We start from the raw sequence: 26,117 nt of genomic DNA on the forward strand, positions 1-26,117 counted from the left end.
TCTTTTTTCCTGCAGGCATACTCGGGAAATTTATAGAATAGTAACTGTAAACAGGAGCAATGAAAGAGCAAGAGGATAAAAATTGCACATTCAAATATAAATAATTGCAATAAATAACAAGAGCATGAAATAACAAGATAAAGAATCTTAAAGTGAGATCATTGGTTTCGGAAATATCTCAGTAGATGAGTAGATTTTGTTCAAGAGCCTGATGTTTGAGGGGTAGTGTCAGCACCTCCAGTTGAACTCTGTTTTTTGTGTGTTTCCCCCTAGCTGTCAGTCTGTGATTTTTTATTGCCATGTGTACCTGTCCCCGCTCCTGCTCTACTCTGGCAGCTCTGCTCTACTCCTGTATCACTGAGTACTCTGTCTCTCATCTGTTTCTCATTACTACCTGTATTGCTGCCATCTGTGTCTCAGTGTGCTCCACCTATCATCTGCCTCTCTGTTTATTGCTCAGTGTATTTCAGTCCTGTGCTTTCATCTATTTATTGCCAGATTGTGCCAGTGAGTTTTCCTGAGCCTTTCCAGCATTTGTATCTGTACTCTGCCTGCCTGAATAGTGACACTGCCTGTTTCCTGAATCTGGCTTTTGGATTTCTCTGGATGTTTTGATCTCTGCCTGAAATTTGATGCTGACTTTGTTTGCACCTTGGGATTTGTTACTTAATTAATAGCCCTGTGTGCACAGTACTGGGTCTGCGATTGGATCCTGACAGGTAGTTGCTGTTCTTGAACCTAGTGGTGTGAGTCCTGAGGCACTTATATCTTTGACCTGACAGCAACAGTAAGAAAAGAGCATGGTCTTTGATGGATGATGTATTTCTATGACAGCATTTCATGTAGATATGCCAAACAGACAGCCAATGTCCTAAAGAAGAGAAAATGCAAATAAATGCTGAGGAACATAAGTTGTAATAAGTCCTTGAAAGTAAGTTTGTAGGTTGTAGAATCAGTTCAGAGCACTGTTGAATGAAGTTATCTGTGCCAGTTCAGCAGCACATTCATCCACACAGGTATTGATGAAGTCAGTAATGTCCATGGCATATTCATTCAGATATAAAGATTAATTCCTAAATATGGTCCAGTGCAAGTCATCAATAAAAGTCATAAATAGCTGAGTTCACAAAAGTATTTCTGGAATCACCCCATTAGTTACTGATTGTCAAAATGAACATAATGTATTTCACCTGACTTTTTTTAATAGTTAGCCACTCTTCTTTCCATGACAATATATTACCCTGCACTCCCGACCCACTCCATGCTCCCTAACCCTAGGTGGAAACCTTTTATGTAGCACCTTATTGAATTGTAAGGACATCCAAATATATTTGCAGGTCTGCTTTCACCTACAGTGTTAATTCTTCAATTTTTTTCCTTAGGACCTGATCTTTATTTTCAAGGCTAATGTTTATTATTTATTCTTAATTAGTCTTGAAACAAGTGGCTTGCAAGGCCATTCAGAGTGTTGAAAATATTTTTTTTAAATGCACAAGTTATCAACCTAAATTAAATTAGTAACATCTGTGGAAAAAGAAAGAGTTAACATTTCAAGTGAAAAGACTTCTATCAGGACCAGTGATCATTTATGTCAAACCAGATTAGGATGGCATATAATAAACCAGATTATTTTGACAACAATTCAATGTTGTAATCGTCAATATGAATTGTTGTTTTTAATTCAATTACTAATTAACAACTGTTTTAAATTCTTTAATTTTGAACTCAATTCCAGTATCTTCAACACAGAATCCCCACTATAGACAAAAATGGTGTGTAATGGAGGTGTCAATGTTCTACATGCCTACTTTCTTTGCCCTTGATGGTAAAGGTGGTTGGTTTGGGATGTGATGTCTATTTTGTTTGTTCTTAATAAAGACAAATAGCATGGGTAAAAATGCTAGCACATACATGACTACAGGCCACTCCAGTCATGGATTCAGTAACAGACCCAGCTTGACATGAGCATGGGTGTCCAGCTCTCCAATGTCACTCCTGGTTCTGGGGTGAGCAGCCCACATTACACACTGGGAATTGAAGTTCTTTATTATGTATGCATATAATAACACATCTTACTGCTTTAAAGAAAAAATACAAACACAATATTATGTTCTCATTAATCTACAGGAAGCAATAATGATTTCCAACACAGATATTTATATTAGCTTCAATTGTAATGAGCAAATACAGTCCCTTATTCAGTCATCAACCCTCAATCAACCCTCAATCAACCTCTCAGGTGGTTTAATGATTCTTTTTGGTCTACTATTTGTTTCCACAGATGTATTGCGTTCATTTGTTGTGTTAATATTAGTACCTTTCTGAGAATGCTGAACAAGTTTATTTTACATTTGCTGGCCCTTTTGGTATACTAACAGGTGATATGTCACAGCTATGGTTTGGAGTTCTGGTCATAGATGCACATGGTTCTTTCTCAGAGGTGTTCTTTGCTCTGTTTGGGACTGGTAGGGAAGTGGAGCACCTTCCTCTTGCACATATTCTTGCATGTACCATGTGCCAGAATCTTGATCTCAAATTCGCACTTGATCTCCAGGATTCAGGACTGGTAGGCTTTTCACAGACTTGTCATGATACTTTTTCTGGTTTTCACTCACATTCTCTTTAGCCAATTTGACCTGTGAGCTACAGGGCAACAGGTTTTAGTGCATTGGAAGGCTCATACTATTGTGTCAACACATCAGAATTTGGGCTGGGGAAAGGCCATTCTCCAGTTGTGCACTTCTGTAAGTCATCAGACTTCTGTGGAAATCCTCTCTTCCATCTTGTGCTTTCTTCATGATGTGTTACTACCAGTGTTGCAACCTCTGAGTAATTGGAAAAGTAGTCTGTTACAACAATATGACTCTTCCCATTACATTCAAGCAAATCCACTCCAACTTTGAAGTACATCCTGCCTGGTACAGCATGTGATGTAAGCAGTTCTGCTTACTGCTTTGGTCTGTAGGTAAGGGATATTTCACATGAAGCAGTGGTCTGGCTGATGTCTTGGTTCATTCTTGGCCAGCACATCACTGTAATGAATGGATCTATTTCTTTTAGATTAATGCACATAGGTAAGTTATCAGTCCATTAGTAGTGCTAAGGAGAGTCATTGCTCTAAAAGAAATAGATCCACACATTACTACCACCAGTTTCTCTCAAACATTGCTACAGTACAGTGCCCATTGAATGCACTGTTGCAAACAGGTAAAGTGGAAATGGTCATAAAGATGTGAAAGAGCATTCAAGGAAACAAAGAGACTAAGAAGATCAGATGAACTGTTCACCCATTGTGACCCATCTCTGCCCAAGAGATTGGCATGCGATGTGTCCCCTTATTGCATTGGAACCGTTTTGTCACACACTATGAAAGATGGATCTGAACGTCCAATTATATTTGCTTCAAGATCATTGATAAGCGCAGAATGTAACTGCACACAAAGTGACCAGGAGGCCCTCAGGCTTGTATGGGGAATAAAGAAGTTCCACCATTACCTCTACGGACAAAAGTTTATGCTCGTGGCAGGTCACCAGCCCCTTGTGTCCATTTTCAATCTCAGGATGTCTGCAACCTGGTTACAATGTTGGTACTGTTCCTAGGAGCCCACTCTTATGATAGAGGGTTCAAAGATACCAAACAACGCAGCAACGCTGATGGCTTGTCACGTCTTCCATTGTCGGCAACTGAGGAAGAAAAGTCTTCATACTGTGACCCGGCAGATTAATTCCACACAGCATTGGTGGACCAGTTACTGTTAACAAATTTGGAAATACAAAGGAAAACAATAAATGACACAACATTGTCAAAAGTCTATGATATCACCATGCAAGGATGGCCAGCTCATGGTAATACTGTTTCCAGAGTGCCCAGTGAGACAAGAGCAACTCTCAGTATGTCAAAGAGAGTTTATGTGTGGATTTGGTGTGGACTCTAAACTGCAGGAGAGTGTTAGAAAATCTGCAGGAAGGACACCTGGGTAGTCAAAATGAAGAGTCTTGTCTGGATCTACATGTGGTGGCTGTGAATAGATAGACATATTAAAAACTTGACCAAAAGCTGTTAGGGATGTCAAAAAGTTCAAAATGCACCCCCACAGGTGCCATTACATTCATGGCTGTCTTCACCATGGCAAAGAATATATATTAACTTTGCTGCCCGCTCATGGGCTCCATGCTTCTGATTGCTGAGGATGCACATTCAAAGTGGCCAGAGGTCACACCCATGAAGTCAACCACATCAGAAAAGCCTGTTTCCACCCTGAGGACTATCTTCACCAGAAATGGCTTACCAGAACAAATTCAGAGTAACAACAGACCACAATACATGTCAGAGGAGTTTAGACTATTCATGAAGAAAATTGGCATCAGACATTCATCAGACATCAGCTCCTCACCACCCAGCATCATCATTGTTTGTTGATGTTGAGCAGGTCAGTGTCAGCTAAATCAGGTGAGAGTGGGCAGTTGTGCAGAATGTGTTCAATGTTCTGCACCCTTTCCCTGCATTAGGGTTACAGGATTTGCTGGTCTTTAAACTCACTTCACCACATTGTCTCCCGTCCTACAAACTCCTGCTCTCGCTCTGTTGAGAGTGTACCACTTCCGTCTGTCTGTCTGGCAAAATTTCTGTGGGGTCTTGCACTGTATGGTTTGGTGCGGGTTCTAGCTTCTGTTTGTTACCAGGGGTCAATCCTGAATGTCTGGGGGGATGTTCCATGCGGTAGTTCCTCCGCTGTAGCAAAGCTTTTCCTCAATTTTAGGCAATTAGAAACTGGCACGTGATGATGTAGTGGGTGCCATGGATCCGAGTCCTGTTCACCTTTTTCAATTTTTGTTGTAGTGTGTCTTCGGATCTCTGGGGGAGCAATGCCTGCAAGTCTGTAAATGATGTTTGTGGGTGTGGGGCGCAGTGTGCTCGTGATTATTTGGCTGGCTTCGTTAAGCAACAGGTCTACTTTCTTTGTATGGGCTTATCTGTCCTACACAGATGCACAGTATTCTGCAGGTGCATAGCAGAGTGCTAGGGCAGTTGATCTAAGTGTGTGAGCATTAGCTCCCCATTTTGTGCCTGTTAATTTTTTCAAGAGAATTGTGAGAGCCAACTTTCCCTTGGAGTTTTTGGACATTAGTGGCTAATGAGAGCATCCTATCCAGTGTCATGCCCAGATAAATTGGAATCAGATGGTGTTTTAGCTCCTTCCCACACCAGAAGATCTTGAGTTTCCAAGCTGCTTCTCGATTCCTCAGGTGGAATGCACACATTTGAGTTTTTGATGGGTTTGGGTTCAGAGACCATTTTTCATAATCCTGCTTCATTGCATCGAGGACTGCTGTAAATCTTACTTCAGCTTTTTGGAAGGAGTTAGCTTGTGTTGCTATGCATAGGTCGTCTGCATAGATAAACCTGCGTGTGTTAGGAAAGGTTGGTTGGTCGTTTGTGTAAATATTAAATAGTAGAGGTTCCAGGACTGATCCCTGTGGTAGTCCGTTCTTTTGTGGATGCCACCTACTCTTAATTCCATTCATTTCTACACAAAATCTGCAATTTTCTAGGGGGCTTCTTATTACTTTGACTGTGGTTTCATTCTTTAACAGTTTAGATAATTTCAGAAGGTCTCTGTGATTCATGGGGTCATATGCTGCTGTTAAGCCAACGAATACTGCCCCTCTAATTTGTCACATTTCAAAGCCATCCTCAATATACCGGGTTAAGTTCAGGACTTGATTGCAGCAAGAGCGGCCTGGCCTGAACCCAGCTTGGTCTGGAGTTAGGAGATCTTCGACCAAGGGGGATATTCTTTTCAGTGTGAGTCTCTCATAGAGTTTATAGAGGGTGCAGAGCAAGGAAATTGATCTTTAATTTTTAGGAATGTTGGGGTCTTTATTAGGTTTTAGGAGAACAACAACTTTGGCTCTTCTCCACTTTTTAGGTATTTTTATTGATCTTGGACAACAATTAACAAGGGACAGAAGCCAGTGGAGTGTTTTAGGAATTCATTAAGAATCCCATCTATGCCAGCAGCTTTGTTGGATTTTAGCTGTGAGAGTTCATCCTTTAATTCTTCTAGCGTGACAGGTTGGAAGTTGTTATTCCCATTTGAGAGAGCTGACTCCATCTCCTGAAGTTGCTTTTTCTTTTGCCTCCATTCCTTGTTATTTGGTCGACCATTTAGTATTAGTTGGTGGGCAACCTGATTGACTGTTATGGCAGCAATTTTCTGTGGTGATCTATTGTCTGAGTTGAGTTTCTGAATGGTTGCCCGTGCCTTCTTACTGTTCTTGGTCACGTCTGCATTTTCTGTCAGTTCCTGCCAATGCTGTTGTAACCCTTGGCTCAGCAGGGACGGAACTGACTCTCCCATTTCAATTGTGTCTTGACCAAATGGGTCTTGGTCATATAAGTTGACATATATTGACTACCCAGCTTTGAATAGGTTAGGCAAAAGGTTTATCCAAACATTTGAGAAGTCTATTAAAGCTATGGGCAAGAACAAGGTGGACAACTTCATTTTTGCATATCAGAACTCTGTTCATGCAATAACAAATCAAGCACCTGCAATGCTGCTCATGAATAGGAACCTGAGGTCTTCCATAGACCTCCTGAAACCAGAACTACAGAGGGAAGGGCAGAATAAGCAGTTCAGCCATCTGCCAAGTGAAGCAGCAAGAAGTTTCGAGGTCAGACAGGAAGTCCTAGAGCATGATTACCAAGAGGAAAAGTGGACATCCAGTAGGATAGCTACAAGAACTGGACCACTGATGCACACAGTGGATATTGGAGACCATACATAGAGACGTCAGGTGGACCAGATACTGGGTGCTCAACTGAAGACCACACCTAAGTTGATTGTATCAAAGAAGATGGACACATTACAGCCACTGGACTTGGCTCTCAGAGATGATCATGTCACTGACAGCAAGGTGCCACTAGCAACCAAGAACGCTGTCTTTAACAAGACTCCTGCCAAATCTGATGTCACTCCACAGGTCCAGAGGCACCATCCTGAAAGAAATAGAGTGCCACCCTGAATCTTTAGTATAGTGAAGTTAGTTATGGATGTTATTGTGAAAGCACGTTCATTTGGAATGTAGTTTATGAAAGGGAATTTGAATGTTTTGTACATACAGTGCCAAAAAATATATAAAAACCTTGGAAGTTTTCAGGGTTTATTGAATCACAGTGGATTTAATGTGGCTTTTTTGACACTGATCATCAGAAAAAGACTCTTTCATGTCAAAGTTAAAATAGATCTCTACAAAGTGATCTAAACTAATTACAAATATAAAGCACAATGTAATTGATTTCATAAGTATTTACCCTTTTAATATGACACACCAAATCATCAATGGTGCAGCCAATTGGTTTTAGAAGTAACATAATTAGTTAAAAGAAGTTTTGATTTTGGAGATCTGTATGCAGTCAAGGTGTTTCAATTGATTGTAGTAAAAATACAACTGCTGGTGAGTCAGTATCCCAACAAAAACTGTGCCATGAAGACAAAAGAACACTCCAAGCAACTTTGTGAGAAGGTTATTGAAAAACACAAGTCAGGAGATGGATACAAGAAAATTTCCAAATCACTGTATATCCCTTGGAGTACAGTTAAGTCAATCATCAAGAAATGGAAAGAACATGACACAGCTGCAAATCTGTCTACAGCAGGCTTCAAGGCCTCAAAAACTGAGTGACCGTGCAGGAAGGGGACTAGTGAAGGAGGTCACCAAGAGACCTATGACAACTCTGGACGAGTTACAAGCTTCAGTGGCTGAGATGGGAAAGACAGTGCATACAACCGTTGCTCAGGAGCTTCATCAGTCACAGCTTGATGGGAGAGTGGCAAAGAGAAAGCCACTGTTGGAAAAAACCTCACATGGAAACGTGACTAGAGAATGCCAGGAGCATATGGGAGACCATGAAGTCAGCTGGAAGAAGTTCTATGGTCTGATGAAAATAAAATTTTGTTTTTTGGCCATCAGACTAAATGCAATGTTTGGCATAAGCCAAACACTACACATCATCAAAAACACACCAACTACTGTGAATCATGGTGCTGGCTGCATCATTCTGCAGGAACGTTTCACTACAGCAGGCCCTGGAAGGCTTGTGAAGGAAGAGGGTAAAGTGGATTGCAGCATAATACAGGGGAATCCTGGAAGAAAAGCTGATGCAGTCTGCAGTAGAATTATGACCTGGGAGAAGATCCGTTTTTCAGCAAGACAATGACCGCTAGCCTAAAGCCAAAGCTACACAGGAATAGCTTAAAAACAACGAAGTTAATGTCCTGGAGTGGCCAAGTCAGAGTTCAGACCTCAATTTAATTGAGACTTTGTGGCTGGACTTGAAAGGGGCTGTTCACTCATGATCCCCATGCAAGTTGACAAAGTTTGAGCAGTTTTGTACAGAAGAAATTGCAGTGTCCAAATGTGCAAAGCTGGTAGAGACCTATCCACACAGACTTAAGGTTGTAATTGCTGCCATCTACTAAATACTGACTTGAAGGGAGTGACTAATTATGCAATCAATTATTTTGTGTTTACTAATTGAAATAAATTTTGACCAATTTGTAGAAATTTGTTTACAATTTGACATGAAAGAGACTTCTCTGTTGTTCAGTATCAAAAAGCCAACTTAAGTCCACTGTGATTCAATGTCATAAAGCAATAAAACACCCGGGGTTGGGGGGAAGTGAATACTTTTTATAGGCACTGTATACTGTTTTATGCTGCATTAATCTGAAAAGGAAGGATCTATTTCTTTTTGAGCATCGTTTGCCAAACCACTTGGCTGCTGCAAACCAGGACATGATCTCCTTCTGTGTTGTAAATTTAAAATGCTCCCTCCTGATTGCGTTATTGAGATCTCTTGGGTCTAGACAAGTCTGCAATGCTCCATTTTTATTTTGGACAATGACCAGTGAGCACACCAACTCTGTTGGTTCTTCAGTTTTCTGCATGACATTTATCTGTTCCATGCATGCTAGTTCTTGCTTGAGTTTGTCTCTAAGTGCAAAAGGAACTTTCCTGCATGCATGGATAACATCTGCATGAATGTACACTGTCTCAACTACATGAATTTTGTGAACACCAGGTAAGCATCTGAGCCCCTTAAAGACACCTGCGTACTCGTCCATGGGTGTTGTGTGGTTATCTGTTGACTGTGAAGCCACTATGAAAACTCTTCAGCAGGTTGAGTTTTTCACATACACTCTACCTAATACTGGCTGTACTCACCTTTCAACAATCAGTAGCTGTATCTTTAGTTGCCTCCCTATGTGCTTGATGTCATGATATAGTCCCCCTTTTATTAGTACATTCTCTCCAGTATAGCCTGTCACTTTTAACTCCACTGGGTAAATCTTGCACTTTGAGAGTCTTGCAATCAACTATGGACAACAAATTCACCTGGGCTCTGGTATTAAACTTTATCTGCTCTATGATATGCAGTGCTGCTTTGTAAAATAAGAATAAATAATAATAAATTTTTGAATTATGAAAAAAAACTTGAATGGAATTCTGCATCATTCACAGTCACTGGAATGATCCATTCTATTTTACCAGCACTATAAATAATCCAGAAGGACTTCCTCCATTTTGTCAGCAACTGTGTGCACCTTTTTCTTGGTAGTCCCAGCTTTGCAGCACTTTGCAAACTGATTTTTCTTCCCACAATTACAGCAGGACTTTTCATAAGTGATGTACCATCAATAACTCTTGGAGACGTGAGGCGAGATATAGGCTTTTATTGGCTGGAAGAAAGAACAAGCATCAATTGACCACCACACTGCATCCTGGAGACTGAGCCTGGGGCGGAGTCCCCATTCGCCTTTGTACCGGGGTCCTTGGGAGGAGCCATAGTCTGTGGGAGGAGCCACAAGAGCAGTCAGCTGGTGGGGCGTGTCCAGACAGGTATATGTAGTTCACCACAATAAGCAGGACACATCTTTGGAATGTGCCTACCTCCACATCTACTGTTTAAGCCTACCTCTTTGCTTTGCTGCTGCTTTATGAAACACGTTGTGCTCTGTCCCTCTGTTTTCACAGTATGCACTATCGTTTCTTCCCTGTGCAGCTCCTTGGCTTGTGTTTGTGTGATCATTGCTACCCTACACATATCTACAGCCTTTTCCAGCATCAGATCACTTTTTGCAGAGTAATCTTTCTCTGAGAACATTAACCGGGATTCCACAAACTACTTTGTCTCTAACTCGTGAGTCACTCAAATCCCCAAACTCACATGACTTACACAGAGTGTGAAGCTCAGCTAGGTATTGGTCAAACCTAACAGCTTGTTTCTGGTCACAGGAAAAGAAATTCTATCTTTCAAACATGATGATTTTACTTGGGACAAAATCCTCCTCAAAATTTTTTGTTATCGGAGTGTCTAATGTCAAGGCTGTCTCCAATTTGAAAGCTATTGTAGATGTTCAAATCAGCTCTGCCAATTACATGTAGAAAGATAGATGCTTTCAATTTTTTATCCACCCCTCTGGCTCCAGTCACCACTAAATATATATTGAATTGCTGTTTGAAGCATTTCCAGTTATCAGTTAGACTGCCGGTAAGCTGCGTAGGTGCAGAAGGACTTAACTTATCCATGACAGGATTTTTGGGTTGTCACCTGAATTTCTCTCCAGTGAATTGGGTGAACAAGAGCAGGCTCACGGCAGGATGCAATGTGCTGTCTGGCTGGCAACTCCTCTCCATCAGAACCTAGCATCTCTTTCTTAATCACTAACGGTTCATTTACTCACTGTGTTTAATCCTCAGGCCAACTTCTGACACCATGTTATTTGTCCTTAATAAAGACAAACAATGTGGGTAAAAATGCTAACATATATCTATTTACAGTCATGGCTTCAGTAATGGCCCCAGCTCAACATGAACATATGTGTACAGCTCCCCAGTGTCACTTCCGATTCTGTGGTGAACAGCCCATGTTGCACACTGCAAAATGAAATCCTTTATTTTGTACACATATAATAACACAACGTCAGAGTGCCCTAGCTGAGTAAATGTGGGGCATTTTATAGACAACACACAAACAGAAACCAATGTGTGCCAGTGATGAATGGAATGGGTATTTAACTTGGATGATAGAGTGCCAGCTAGTGGCCTGTTTTAATCTGTAGAGAGTTAAGTTCCCTCATTATACAAGGAAGTGAAGAGTATACCATCACACATTTCACTTGTGCCTGGTTAATGGTGGAAAGACTTTGCTAAGTAAGGAGATGCATCAATCACCACAGAATATGCATCTGTTGATTTGCTCTTGAGGTCACTGTATTTATTTACTGGTTCAGGTCAGCTGCAACAAAGGTGGCTCCCAGGATGCTAATGATAGAATATTAATGAAGTGTCTTCTTTTTCTGCAGATGATACTCTACTTGTTAAGTGTTTGCAGGCTTTTCAGTTTTTATATTGGTGAATAGTTACTGATAAGTGCTGCCTGAGAACACTGTTGATGAGAACCTTAAATCTCTTTAGGAGCAGAATGGCTGGACAGTAAATAGTAAGACTGGATTTGTCCTTTTTCAAAAAAATTGTGGATAGAACATACCTGGGTGATCTTCCACACTATTAGGCCAATGGCAATACCCTAACTGCAATGGAACAAATTTGGCTAGAGGCACAGTTAATTTAATAATGCAGGGTTCCGTTATCATAAAGTTAGCTGTAAAAAGTGCTTCAGTCATATTTTTGTGTTACAAGGAATGAACTGAATTGGCTGAACTTCGGTATTAAGAAGGTGAATTTTGGTCTTCAACCTACATATCCGTGGCATAGAACATAGAAATCCACAGTATATTACAGGCCCTTCGGCCTACAGTGTTGTGCCAACCATGTTATCAACTCTAGAAATTGCCTAGAATTTCACTATTGCATAGCCCTCTACTTTTCTAAGCAGCAAGAACCTATCTAAGAGTCCGTCAAAAGACCCTATTGTATCCGCCTCCACCACCAAGGCTGGCACGCATTCCATGCATTCCACTCTCTGTGTGTAACACTTACCTCTCAAAACCCCCTCTATACCTTCTTCAAGCACCTTAACACCATGTACAAACAAGCTGGAGGAACTCAGCAGGTCGGGCAGCATCTGTGGAAACAAGCAGTCAATGTTTCAGGCTGAGACCCTTCGTGAGGACTGAATGTCCTTCGTGAGGACAAGAACAGTTGACTGCTCATTTCCACGGATACTGCCCGACCTGCTGAGTTCCTCCAGCTGGTTTGTACGTGTTGCTTTGACCACAGCATCTGCAGTGTACTTTGTGTTTACCTTAACACTATGCCCCCTTGTGTTAGCCATTTCAGCCCTGACAAAAAGCCTCTTGGCTATCCACACGATCAATGCCACTCATCATCTTATACACATCGATCAGATCACCTCTCATCCTCTGTTGCTCCAAGGAGAAAAGGCCAAGTTCACTTAACCTATTCTCATAAGGCACATTCTCCAATCCAGGCAACATCCTCGTAAGTCTGCTCTGCACTCTCACTATAGTATCCACATCCTTCTTGTAGTGAGGTGATCAGATCTGAACACAGAACTCCAAGTGGGATCTAACTAGGTCTTATACAGCTGTAACATTATCAGACAGCTCTTGAAATTAATCCCATGGTTGATTAAGCCCAACACACCATATGCCTTCTTAAAAACACTGTCAACTTGTGCAACAGCTTTGAGTGTCCTATGGACATGAAGCCCAAGAACTCTCTGATCCTCTGCACTGCCAACAGTCTTAACATTAATATTGTATTGTCTTCAAATTTGACCTACCAAAATGAACCACTTCACACTTACCTGGATTGAACTCCACCTGCTATTTCTCAACCCAGTTTGCCATCCTATTGATGTCCTGCTGTAACCTCCAGACTATCCACAACACCCCCAACTTTTATATCATCAAGACTTACTAATCCACCCTTCTACTTCCTCATCCGGATCATTTATGAAAATCACAAAGAGGAGGGGTCCCAGAACAGATCCCTGATCACTGACCTCCATGCAGAATACAAATCATTTACAACCACCCTTTGCCTTCCGTGGGCAAGCCAATTCTAGATCCACAAAGCAAGGTCTCCGTGGATCCCATGCCTCCTTACTTTCTGAATGAGCCTGGCATGGGGAGCTTTATCAAATGTCTTACTGAAATCCATATACACTACATCCACTGCTCTACCTTCATCAATGTGTTTTGTTACATCCTTCTATTTTTCTCACATTCATGAGCCTATCTAAGCATCGCTTAAAAGTCTCTAACGTAACTGCCTCTACCACTACCCCAAGCAACACATTTCAGGTGCCCACCACTCTCCGTGTAAGAAAATAAACTTGTCCCTCCCATTTCCTTTGAAATTACCCCTTCTCACCTTAAATGCATGCTCTCTGGTATTAAATATTTCAAGCCTGGGAAAAAGATAGGATCTGTCTCCTCTATCTACACCTCTTATAATCTTATAAACCTTCATTAGATCTCACCTCATCCTCCGCTGCTCCAGAGAAAACAATCCAAGTTTGTCCAAACTCTCGTTATGCTCTCTAATCGAGAAAGAATCTTGGTAAATTTCTCCTGCATCCTATCCAAAGCCTCAGCATCTTTCCTACAATGGGGCAACCAGATATGTATGCAATACTCCACATGCAGCCTAACTAGAGCTTTATAAAGCTGCAACATTATGTTCTGACTTCTCAGCTCAAAGCCTTGACTAAAAAGGCAAACATGCCCTATGTCTTCTTAACCACTTAGCAACCTGTGTAGATCCTTTCAGGGACCTAAGACCCCAAGATCCTTCTGTTGATCAACATTGTTAAGGGTCTTGCCCTTAACAGGACCTTTAACAGTGCAGTGTCTCTTTATATTTGACCTACCCTCCTGCTGCACTTCACATTTGGCCAGGTTAAACTCCATCTGCCAATCCTCTGTCCATATTTTAAATTATCCTTTGCCAGTCTACTACACTATCCACAACACCACCGATCTTCATATCATATGCAAACTTACTAACCACCCATCTGCATTTTCATACATCACAAACAACAGAGGTCTCAGTGCATATCCCAGCAGAACACCACTAATCACAAACCTCCAGCTAAAATAAGTCCCTTTGACCACCATATGGGCAAACCAGTTCTGAATACAAGCAGCCAATTCCCCATGGATGCCATGAATCTTTTGGATGAGCCTCCCATGAGGGATTTTTACCTTACTAAAATCCATGTAGACAACATCCACAGCTCTACCTTCATCAATCACACTTCTCAACAAAAATCTCAATCAAGTTACTAAGACACGACTTGCCCTGCACAAAACCATGCCGACTCTCTCTAATTAGGCCATGGTTTTCCAAATGCTGAAAAATCCTATCCAGAGGAATTTTCTCCAGTAACTTCCCCACCACTAATATGAGACTCACCTGTTTATATTTCCAGGATTATCACTGGCTCCCTTCTTGGATAATTGAAGAACATTATAGGCATTCGCCAGTGTTCAGAATCAAGTTTATTATCACCGGCATGTGACCTGAAATTTGTTAACTTAGCAGCAGCAATTCAATACAATGCATAATCTAGCAGAGAGAATAAAAATAATAATAAATAAAACATAATAATAATAAATAAATCAATTACATATACTGAATAGATTTTTTTAAAAATACGCAAAAACAAAAAAAAACTTAATATTTTTTTAAAAAGTGAGGTAGTGTCCAAGGCTTCAATGTCCACTTAGGAATCAGATGGCAGAGGGGAAGAAGTTGTTCCTGAATTGCTGAGTGTGTGCCTTCAGGCTTCTGTATCTCCCACCTGATGACCTAGAGAGGATGCAAAGATCTTGGTCAAGGACCCAGCAATCTCCTCTTCTGCCTCTCAAAATTTGGGGTATTTCTCATCAAGCCCTGGATACATATCCATTTTAATGCTCTTTAGGAGACCCAACATTACCTCCTCTTTTCCCTCAAATGCCCTGGCATATCGATAACAGTGACACTGATTCCCCTGTCCTCCACACCCTTATCCTTAGTAAGTACTCATTATGAACTTCACATTCTCTGCATCCAAATGTTTCACCCCTTTGTCCTTGAGTGGTCCTACCTCCTTTCTAGTTATCCTCTTGTTCTTAATATGTGTATGGAATGCCTTGTGATTCTCTTTAATCCTATTTTCCTAGGATTTCTCATAGCCCCACCTGACTTTCCCAATTCCAATATCCAGTTATTTTTGGCTTCTTTATAATCCTCAAGGGATCTGTTTGATTGTAGCTGCCTAAGCTTTACATACTTCTCTTTTTTCTTCTTGACTAAATTCATCTCCTCTCTCAACATTCAAAGCTCAGTCACCTTGCCATCCTTGTTCGTCCTTCTGCCTGGAACATACCTGTCCTGTACTCTGTGCAGTTGATCTTTAAACACCCTCCACATGCCAGGTATGGACTTGCCCCAATGAATTCTTCCTTGTTTCTGCCTAATGATCTCATAATTTGCCCTGTTCTAGTTTAATGCTCTCCTGCAAGGTCTGTACTTATCCTTATCTATAGTGATCTTAAAAACCTAAGGAGTTATGATCACTGTTCTCTAACTGCTCACCCACCAAAAGGTCAGTCACCTGGCCAGGCTTATCCCCAAAACCGGTCCAGTATAGGCCCTCCTCTTGTTGGACTATCCATATATTTATTCAAGAACCCCTCTTGGATACATCTAACAAATTATGCCTCATCAAAACCTCTTGCACTAAGAAGCTCCCAGTTTATAATAGGCAAGTTGAAGTCCCCCAGAACAACAACCCTATTGTTTTTACACCTTTTCTTCATCTACCTGCACATTTGTTTCTCAATGTCCTGGTGGTGGGGAGGGGAATTTTTTCATGCACAAGTTCTATATTAACATATTTTTACAAGAATTGAATGGGGGTTCAAGAGTTGTATGGTGCATCTGAACTCGTGAGTGAAAAAATGGACGCATGGAATATAAAAGGTTGGCTACCCCTGATTAGCCTTCCACACCACTCATATCCACATACTTATCCAAACTTTTCTTAAATGTTGCAATTGAACCACATCCACCACTTCATCTAGCAGCTTCTTCCATGTTTGCACCATCCTCTGAGTGAAGAAAGTCCCTCTCAGGTTCTCTTTAAGTATTCCACTTTTCACCCTTAACCTATGACCTCTGGTTCTAGTCTGACCCAACCTTGGTGGAGAAAGCCTGCTTGCATTAACCCTACCTCTACCCCTCATAATTATGTTGTCCACAATTTTGCTCCAGCGAATAAAGTCCTAACCTATTCAACCTTCCCACATAATTTAGGTCCTCAAGTCCCAGCAACATCTCTATAAATTTTCATTTTACTCTTTCAATCTTATTTGTATCTTTCCTATAGTTGACTAGAATTGCACATAAGACTCCAAATTTAACCTCACCAACATCTTATATAACTTCATTATAACATCCCAACTCCTGTACTTAATACTTTGATTTATGAAAAACAAATAGCTAAAAACTTTCTTTACAACCCTATCTACTTATGAAGTCACTTGCAAGGAATTTTGGATCTGTATTCCAAGATCCCACTGTTCTACCATACTTCTCAGTGCACTACCATTTACTAAGTCAGTCCTACCCTGGTTTGTCCTCCCAAAGTGCAACACCTCACACTTGTCTGTATTAAATTTCAGCAGTCAATTTTCAGCTGGTCTAAATCTTGCAATAATCTTTGATAGCTTTCCTCGCTGTCCACTACACTCACAATCTTGGCATGATCCACAAATTTGCTGATCCAGTTTATCACATTATCATCCAAATCATTAATATAGATGACAAACAAGAATGAACCCAGTACTGTGTGTCACACACTAGTAACAGGCCTTCCAGTCAGAGAGGCAACCATCTACTACCACTCTCTGGCTCCTCCATTCATGCCAATGTCGAATCCAATTTACTATCTCATCCTAAATGCTAAGCAACGGAACCTTCTTCACCAGACTCCCATGCAGGACATGTGGTGTGATGAAGTGCTTTGAGAGATCAGTAATGCCTATAATTAACTTCTGCCTGAGCAAGGACCTGTACCATCCACAATTTGCCAGCTCAACAGATCTACAGTGGATACTCTCATCCCCTCAGTACTACTCCACAAGCTTCAGCCATTGTACCTCCCTCTGCACCTGGATTCTTCACTTCTTCATCAGGCAACTTCAGTCAATATGGATTGGTGATAACATCTCACTGACAATCAACAGATGCACCTCAAGGACCCACTACTCCGCTTCCTCTATACTCACGATTGTGTGGATGTGCACAGATCAAACTTTATCAAAAATTTGTCACTGTATAAAAGTTGATTATCCATTGTAAAAGGAATAAGTTTATTTTGAATTAAAGATCTCTTTGCTAATGAAGATTTCCTTATCTTATCATCAACATTTATTTTATTCCATAGATCAATCAAATTTTTTAATATAGGAGATTCTTTCTTTTCCTGTATCCATTTAGATTCCCATTTATATATAAAATCTTCTGGTGTATTTTCTCCTATTTTATCTGGTTCTATTCTAATCCATGCTGGCTTACCATTATCAAAAAATTTGCAATAAATCTAAGTTGATTTGCTTTATAATAATTCTTAAAAGTTTGGAAGTTGTAGCCCTCCTAGATCAAATTTCCATGTCAATTTTTCCAACGATATTCTTGACGTCTTACCTTTCCAAAGGAACTTCCTCACATATTTATTTAACTCTTGAAAAAACTTCTGGGGTAGTTGTATTGGTAGTGTTTAGAATAAGTATTATATATTTTATACAACTGGTTTCAAAAAGGGATCAGATATATAGGAGATTGTTTTGAAGGAGGTATATTGATGTCATTTGATCAATTAAAGAATAAATTCAAAATATCAAACAACACTCTTTTTGTTATTTCCAATTAAGGGCTTCTTTAAGAGATAAATTGGGTCTTTAATTCAAAAAGGAAAAATTTAAAAATTTATTTCTTGTATGTATAGTTTAATTCAAAAACAGGCAATTAAACAAGGAATTCATAAGTCAAGACAAAAATGGGAAACTGACTTGAATATTAAAATTGAAGAAACAAGTTGGTTAAGACTATGTCTTGATAGTATGACAAATACAACAAATGTCCAGCTAAGATTAGTGCAATATAATTTTTTACATCAATTATATATTACACCACAAAAAATAAATAAATTAAACCCAAATTTATCTGATCAATGTTTCCGATGTAATCAAGAAATTGGTACTTTTTTACATTCTACTTGGTCTTGTTCTAAAATTCAACCTTTTTGGACAAATTTAAGAGTTTTACTGGAACAAATTATTGGAACACAACTTCCACATAACCCAATATTATTTTTATTAGGTGATATTGAAGGGATAAAACCGAAACCCAAATTGAATAAATATCAGAAAGAATTCATAAAAATTGCATTGGCAGTAGCCAAAAAGGCTATTGCAGTTACTTGGAAATCGGATTCATACTTAAGTATAGATTGTTGGAAGAACGAAATTTTCAGCTGTATTCCACTTGAAAAAATTACTTATAATTTAAGAGATAAATATGAAACATTTCTGAAAAATTGGCACTCTTATTTACAAAAGACAGGATTAAATATATAGGTGCTCCGAAGATAAAATTAATGGTTATTTGGGGAAAGAAATAAATATATATACTAAAGCTATTATGAACTCCGTGGAGCATGTGGGGATCTTCCGATATCCAGGCATTTTCTTTCTTTCTTTCTTTCTTCTTCTCTTTCTTTTTCTTTCTTTCCGTAGGGATATGTTAGGGGGGAGGGGTTGATAATGTTTTTTTCTTCTTTCTGTAATCATTTGAAAACTCAAAAAAAATGTCACTGATACCACTGTTGTTGGCAACATCTCAGGTGGCTATAAAGAGGCATACAGGAGCAAAATAGATCAGCTGGGTCAAGTGCTATTACAACAACAACCTTGCACTCAACCTCAGCAAGACCAGGGAATTAGACTCCAGGAAGGGGAAATCAAGAAAACACACACCAATTCTATTGAGGGGTCAGTGGTAGAAAGTGTGAGTAGTTTCAAGTTCCTGAATGTCAACATGTCAGAGGATCTATCATGAGTCCACCATATCGAAACAATCATGATGAAAGCATACCAGTGGTTGTCTTTCATTAGGAGTTTGTGGAGATTTGGACACAAGTTGTAAATAAACCATATAGCACTCTGAAAACATGTGTGATGATCCTGGGTGGTGGCAGGGAGTTCAGTAGTCTCGCAGCCGGGAAGAAGCTGTTCCCTGCTCTGACAGTCCTTGTCCTAATGCTACGGTACCTCCTGCCTGATGGCAGGGGGTGAAAGAAATCATTGGATGGATGGAAGGGATCACTGATGATGCTGAGGGCCCCGCATGCACAACACTCCTGATAAATATCTCTGATGGGTGGGAAAGAGATCTCAATGTTCCTCTCAGCAGTCCCTGCAATCCTTTATAGGGACTTGCTGTCAGATATTTTGCAGTTCCCATAACAGATGGTGGTGCAACTGGCCAGGAGATTAAAAATACCTAAAATTAGAATGAGGAAAACTGAACCTTTATTGAGAGAGATTGAAGCTAGAGCCAGAGAGTTCTGGGCCAAGTGGTTTTTGAAGAATGCTGCTAATGCAAGGGAAGGGAAGATGTATTTAATAGATGCTTTAGGTCATGGGTCCAAAATTTGATGAGGAAATATGTTTCAGTGGGCAATTATATAGATTATGATGTCATAAACCAGCAATTTTCCATGTACAAATGCAATCAATTGATTTACAGCTAAGACTAGAGTGGTATTGGCAGTACAGCCTTGAAAGTTGTCTAAAAGCAAATTATAGAGTCATAAACAGGCCTTTCCACCAATCTAGTTCATACCAAACCATTTAGACTGTCTACTCCCATCAACCTGCACCAGGATCATAGACCTCTATCTATCCACACTTCTCTAAAATGTTGATATCGAACTTGCATGCACCACTTGTGCTGGCTGCTCATTCCACACTTTCATGACCCTCAGTGAATTAGTTTCCCCTCATGTTCCCCTTAAACTTCTCACCTTTCACCCTTAACCCATAGCCTCTGGTTGTAGTCCCACCCAACCTCAGTAGAAAAAGCCTGCTTGCATTTACCCCTCATAATTTTGTATACCTCTATCAAATCTCCTCTCAATCTTCTATGATCTAAAGTATACAGTCCTAACCTATTCAATCTTTCCCAATAACTCTGGTTCTTCATACCTGCAATATCCTTGAAAATTTTCTCTGTATTCTTTCAACCTTGTTTACATCTTTCCTGAAGGCAGATGATCAAAATTTCTCTCAAGTATACAAGGTTTCTAAGACTATACAAGTAAATCTAAGGCACTACTAAAAATTAAACAGCAACAAGATTTCAATACTGAAAAAAGAAAGAATTTTGTTAACTGGGAAACCTGGATGATCCAGTGTGGGCTGTACCTCATTAACTGAAGGCAAAATGAATGATGAGTCTTTTGAAGCTGTCCAGAAAGGGATTGCTTTCCAGCACTGGCCGATTTTGTGGAATATGGAAGAACTATGTATCTTAAACTTGCAGAACAATCTTGATACTTATGTTTCGAGTTCTTCTTTGAACAGATTACAAACTGATACTGGGCAATGAATGCTCAATTCAGACTGAAAATAGATACATCAGTTAATTTGCATACTAAAACTGCCTATCTCCCCTTTGCAGATTCCAGCATAAAGTAGTGAGGAAGGGTATGGCAACTATACACACAACAGCAACAGGGCAGTAAGATATTCTGCACCATTTTCATGGAACTATTGTTCTTTTATTGTTCTCAGAGGAAGCATCAAAATATATTTTATCTTTTAAGAAAAAGATCCTAATTGCAATGGTGAAATTGAAGATCCTTCCCAAGTCTGACGACATTAGATGCAGCTTCCATATTTGTGCTTCTCTTGTCAATCTGTGGTGCAGTGTTGCAGTCATAGATGACCAGATTTGAACTCTGTAATTTATTTCAGATCCAGCATTAGATAAAGATTACTGTACATCATAGTATTAATATTTTATTCTGAATAGGGACAAGTACATTAAATGCTCATTTTTTAAATTTGGAATAGACTTAAACTTGCTTTAACCCTTCAAGAACTGGATGTTATGAATTCTTGTGTGCTTGATGTGGCACTTGCATGCAAATAGAGTATAAATTATCATGCCTGATTTCTATGAAAATTACTCTACAATCAGTTTTCAAGTTAGCTAAAAGAGTTCATCCTGGATTACTCAGAGTTCTGTGGAGGAATCTTAATGATATTTTCTGTAATTACCTAAAAGAACATAATGAAGCACAGTAATGCAATATCATAATGCTTTTCTTTTAAGTAGTTTTCACCATTTTAAATAATATTTTATTTATTTTATTATCATAAGGAGTGGAATGATTGACAAGAACTGCTGGGATTCCTTCAACTTGTAAATAATCCTAAAGATGGTGGCTGTGTCACAATTTAAACATAGTGAACACATTTCCTCTTAATTTGAATAGGGAGACTATTGTTGCTGACACCTATTTCCACATTTTATATATTGTCACCGGCAGAAAAATCAGTTATAAATCAAAAACAACACTGTTGTATTTTCATAGCTCTGTGACCTATTTACAACTAGAAGCAGCTCATTCATGATTGTAGTTTGTGACATTGACAAGCATGTGACCTTGAACATGCTGCTAATTACAATGTTTTGTTCAAAGTCATTCAATGGGTATTTGATCTACATGAACCTTATTCACTTTTTTCTCTTTTGCTTTTCCTATTGGCCCTAATTGGCCTGGCAAGACGGCACCAGTGACCAATAGTGACATCCTGCAGACAGCTCACAAAACTACCAGATATTACTTTGTCTAAATATACTTCTTCAGAACTGCTATTTGATTGCAGCCTGTAATTTCCTTTTTAAGGATATATTTCTGAGCCAACTAAGCGATCTGGCGCTTCTGCGATCTCCTGGGGATTTGGCATGGATGAGAACAGAGTGTGCAGCGACCAGCACTTAAGGGCGGAACACAAACCTGTGGTCGGCTCCCTTACTCCGTGTCAATTAAAGTGTTGAACAAGAGTAAAATTATCAAGGAAGAGAGCGGAAAATGAACAGGTGTTCAGCACTGTCTGCCTGCATTTGACCAGTCTCTTCTCACTGCTGCCGGCAGGCATAAGGTGCAGGGGTCTTAGGTCCCACATCACCAGATTTGGGAACAGCTGTTGCACTGTAGCCATAAGGCTACGGAATGGGCTTCACTCTTCTCAGTGCTGAACGTGTTCTACAGCTGTGAGCTCATGTTCAGAGACTCTGCAGTTCCTTGTGTTTTGGCTTACTTCTTTTTAACTATTTGAGCAATTTGATCAAGACGCTTAAGCATTGAACTGACTCTGCCTCAGCTCAGTGGCTGCAGACTCACCTTCAGGGATTCTGCAGTTAATATTATTTGTTTACTTTTTATTTGCACAATCTGTTCTTTTATTTCACACACCGGAAGCTTGATGGTATTGTATGGACCAGTTCTATTGTATTTCTTTCTTTTGTGGATACCTGCAAAAAGATAAATCTCAAGGTTATATACAGTATACATGCTTTGATAATAAATATACTTTGAATTTTGTTATATGAAAGATACAATGACATGTATAGTAATTTTCCACCAGGTTCATTTTTTCCTCCCTTGTAATCCTAGAAAACAAATAGTCAAGTCCTTAATTTCCTTAAGCACCTCCACATTTGTACAAATTTGGTTCTCTAGAATTTCTGAGATACATGACCTAAGTAAAGAGAATTTTTACTCATCTTAGTCCTAAGTAGCAGAACACTTGAAATAAAACATCGTTGCTTTGGATTGTTCAGATAGAGGTAATAACCTTTAGTTATAACTGTTGCATGTTTCAGTGAGATGACTATTCAGTGATCTCAACTTGAGAAGATCCAAATTGCTAGCACTTCAAACCAATTCTCTGTATATTAGGTTCCACAAGATGAATCTGGCTTTTAATTGATTTGAAATTATAATTGTCAACCAATGCAGCATAGTCAAAAAAGGCAAAATTGACCTTATTAAATTCTAAGCTTTTAACTTTTCATTCTAAAGTGTTGTATTTATGTTTCTGACTTCAGAAAATAAACCTCACTATCTATGTTCATTCCAGATCTGCTTAAATTGTCCTCAGTTTTTTTTGTCTTTCCCAATTGAGAAGTCTTTAGCATCTTTTATTTGGCTTTTAAGATTATTGAGGAAAACTAAGAAAATTTATTGGTAAATTCAGCACAATGGATTCTGGTTAATTGGGGTAACTGTTTATTTGGGAGAATTCTTCAAGAACGAACTTACTGAGAAAATTGCCAGGAATCCCCTTGTTTATTGGGGACACTATGTCCCTTAACTGTGGCATGAGACTGGTGCTGAACAGGTTCTAACTAGCAAACATGAGGAAATCTGCAGATGCTGGAAATTCAAGCAACACACACAAAACACTGGTGGAACGCAGTTGCAAGCACTTGTGTGGCCATTAGATACTACACTGTGCTTTGAGCAAGCAGTTTTTAAATAGCATCATTTGTATGTGTTTGCATTCGAAGAGAAGTGATCTATGTCATTGATAATTGGCAAGAAATAAGCAGCAAGACAATGCAGAATTCTTTTGCTCATTGCATTTTCAAGCATTCAGGCTTGGAGATGCCAACACTGGCCGGGAGTGAAGATGAAATGCTATCACTACTTCAAGTTATCAACTACAATGAATTTGAAGGTATCAACAATCATCTTGAATGTTACAATGAAAATAAAGATTAAAGATGCATCGTCAGTAGCACTTTACGAAGGCAGTCCATATATGCATAGGTGTCTGTACTGATTTTGTTCATTATGTTCACTGGATGAATTCTTCTGTTGATGACTATTAGGAACTAATGCAGTTTTTTAGCACTGTAGTACTATAGGTAGCATTCTAATTTGTTCTATATTTCATTTAAATGCATAATTTGTTACTCAGTTGGTCTTTTTACCACCTTTTTAGCTATTTCCATGAAACCTCAGCTAAATGGGACAGCCACTTAATTGGACCAAAATGTACAGGTCCCGATCTGACCCAATAAACCTGAATCCACCGTAAATATTCTCAGTTAACTGCAGCAATCTTTAAGTAGATACACAGAATTGTTTTCAACCACTGCCTTAAATTATTACTTACCATTATTTTTCTTTATATGGCTTTATCAACTTATCCCCAGTTAGCTGAAGTGCTTGACAGAATTTTTACCACATGCCAAGCTGAATGAAAATTTTCCAGTTAAGTGAAAGGCTTCAAATATTTGGTTATATTTTAAAATTAGCTACTCACACTCATCTAAGCCAATATTGCTCCACCCATACTAAAACTTTCCTAAACTTAAAATAAATTCTACCAAACTATATCTTAAAGCAAACACATTTTTGTCAGTTTCCTTCTCCAGTTTACCATGATATAAAAGTAATTTCCCATGATATTAAAGTAATTTCCTGAATGGATAGTTGTTGCCACTACATTATTTGTATCAGTTCAGTGTATCAAATTTCCATTTTCAATGGGGGCCTGTGTTCTGGTAATGAAATGAGAACAGCTGTTGGTCCACATCTGATTATTTCACCTACAATGTGTCTTAGAGGTGTGGTAGTGTATACCTTTTAATGAATAATAGCCGACCCTTGGCTTGAATATTATTTGGCCAGTGTTAACATTCCAGAAATGGCAAACCTCACCAATCCTCTCCTTCACCTACCAATTGCTCTTATTCAGCGATGGGGCTATTTAAAACTGTTGACACCACTTTTACGTTTTGTTTAATGGACCACAAATCAATTGAAGACAAAATGTAAAAAGAATTGTTAAGGATAATTGTCAACGAGTGACACGTCCATGGGGCCTGCACTATTTCGTGCCTGGAACATAGGGTGTGCAAAAACAAACTCCTCGTTTGCAGGATTCGATAACGCACCTTCTACCCTTTCGTGCGCTGCATTATTCTGTTGCAGTTACTGCAGATTTCGCCCAATTCCCGTGGTTTTATTGTTGCAGCGCCTCTCAGCCTGCGCTCTGCTCTACCCTGCGGCTCAGACTGCAACTCCTCAGCTGCCTCGCTCTGACGTAACCCGACAAGCCGGTGCGGGCGCGCGCTCAGCCCGCCGCCGCCGCCGCCAGATCGAAGCCTAATTGGCGGGGCCTGGCGCCGGGCAGCGTTCGGCCCCCGTCAGGAGACGGCACCGCCGGCTGCAGCACGACGAGCGAGTTGCCGGCTCACATCGAGTGGGCCCGCCCAGCGGTGGGTGGGGGGGGGGGAAGGGCGCGCCTCGGGCCCCGTACTGAGGTAATTGAAGGGCGGAACTAGGCCGGGTTAAGGCCGCAGTTAGGCCGCGGCCCTGTTCCTCCCGCCCCATTTGGCTAGCCCAACATAGGGCTTGAAATCTCAGCGGACCAAAAAGAAGCAGCGCAGCAAGATAGGAAGAAAGAAACGGAGAAAATTTCGACGGTTAGCTCGGACTTTCGGCCGCGGAGGAGGAGGAGACGGCGATCCGAGAGAGAAGTTGGAGTGAGTTCGTCTTTTGTGCGCGACCAGGTTCAATTACGTTAAACAAAGTGAAATATCAGGGAGGAAAAGTGGCCTGAGCTGGAGGCTCAGGTCTTGGCCACCGGTTTGTGCTGAGGTAACCTCCCCCAAATCAGCGAGGACAAGCGCAGGGGGGGCAGAAAACGTAATATGGCAGAAAAGCAAGATGTCGGCCACTGGGCGGGCGATTGGTGTCTGACTCCGGGGGAGGGGGGTAGCGCTGGGGGAGGGGAAGCGGCCATGATCGGTCTTCCTTCCCCGTGTCTGAAATTCACTGCAACCCTTTCACCTTCCACGGGGCCGTGGCTCTGATGCAGTTGGAAAATAGCGTGTGTGTGTGTGCGCGCACTCACAGCCAAGTGATTTGCAGCATTTTGCAACAGACACGACTGTCCGGACCCATCATAGTGATACGCACACATTGCCGCCCGTTTTTGCGGCTTGAGATGGTACTCGTCTACTCTGAGCGAGATACCTCTAACAAA

General features: G+C 40.2%; 1 protein-coding gene and 1 long non-coding RNA gene across 3 annotated transcripts in view; one reads left to right on the forward strand and one right to left on the reverse strand.

The window, feature by feature from the left end:
- Nucleotides 1–18,336: 18,336 nt before the first annotated feature.
- Nucleotides 18,337–25,341, reverse strand: LOC132398197 (uncharacterized). The gene is made up of 3 exons (XR_009513567.1): nt 25,024–25,341; nt 22,460–22,590; nt 18,337–21,007 (listed from the first exon to the last, which is right to left on the reverse strand). It is a non-coding gene; the product is annotated as an uncharacterized LOC132398197 (long non-coding RNA).
- A 134-nt stretch (nt 25,342–25,475) lies between these two features.
- znf711 (zinc finger protein 711) overlaps nt 25,476–26,117 on the forward strand; it is a 53,135-nt gene continuing 52,493 nt past the window's right edge. For both annotated transcript variants that reach the window (XM_059977282.1, XM_059977283.1), the window contains exon 1: nt 25,476–25,614. The gene's annotated coding sequence lies outside the window, so the exon portion shown is untranslated. The remainder of the gene's footprint in view (nt 25,615–26,117) is intronic.

Source organism: Hypanus sabinus, chromosome 8 (assembly GCF_030144855.1).
Source record: "Hypanus sabinus isolate sHypSab1 chromosome 8, sHypSab1.hap1, whole genome shotgun sequence".
NCBI classification, from domain to species: Eukaryota; Metazoa; Chordata; class Chondrichthyes; order Myliobatiformes; family Dasyatidae; genus Hypanus; species Hypanus sabinus.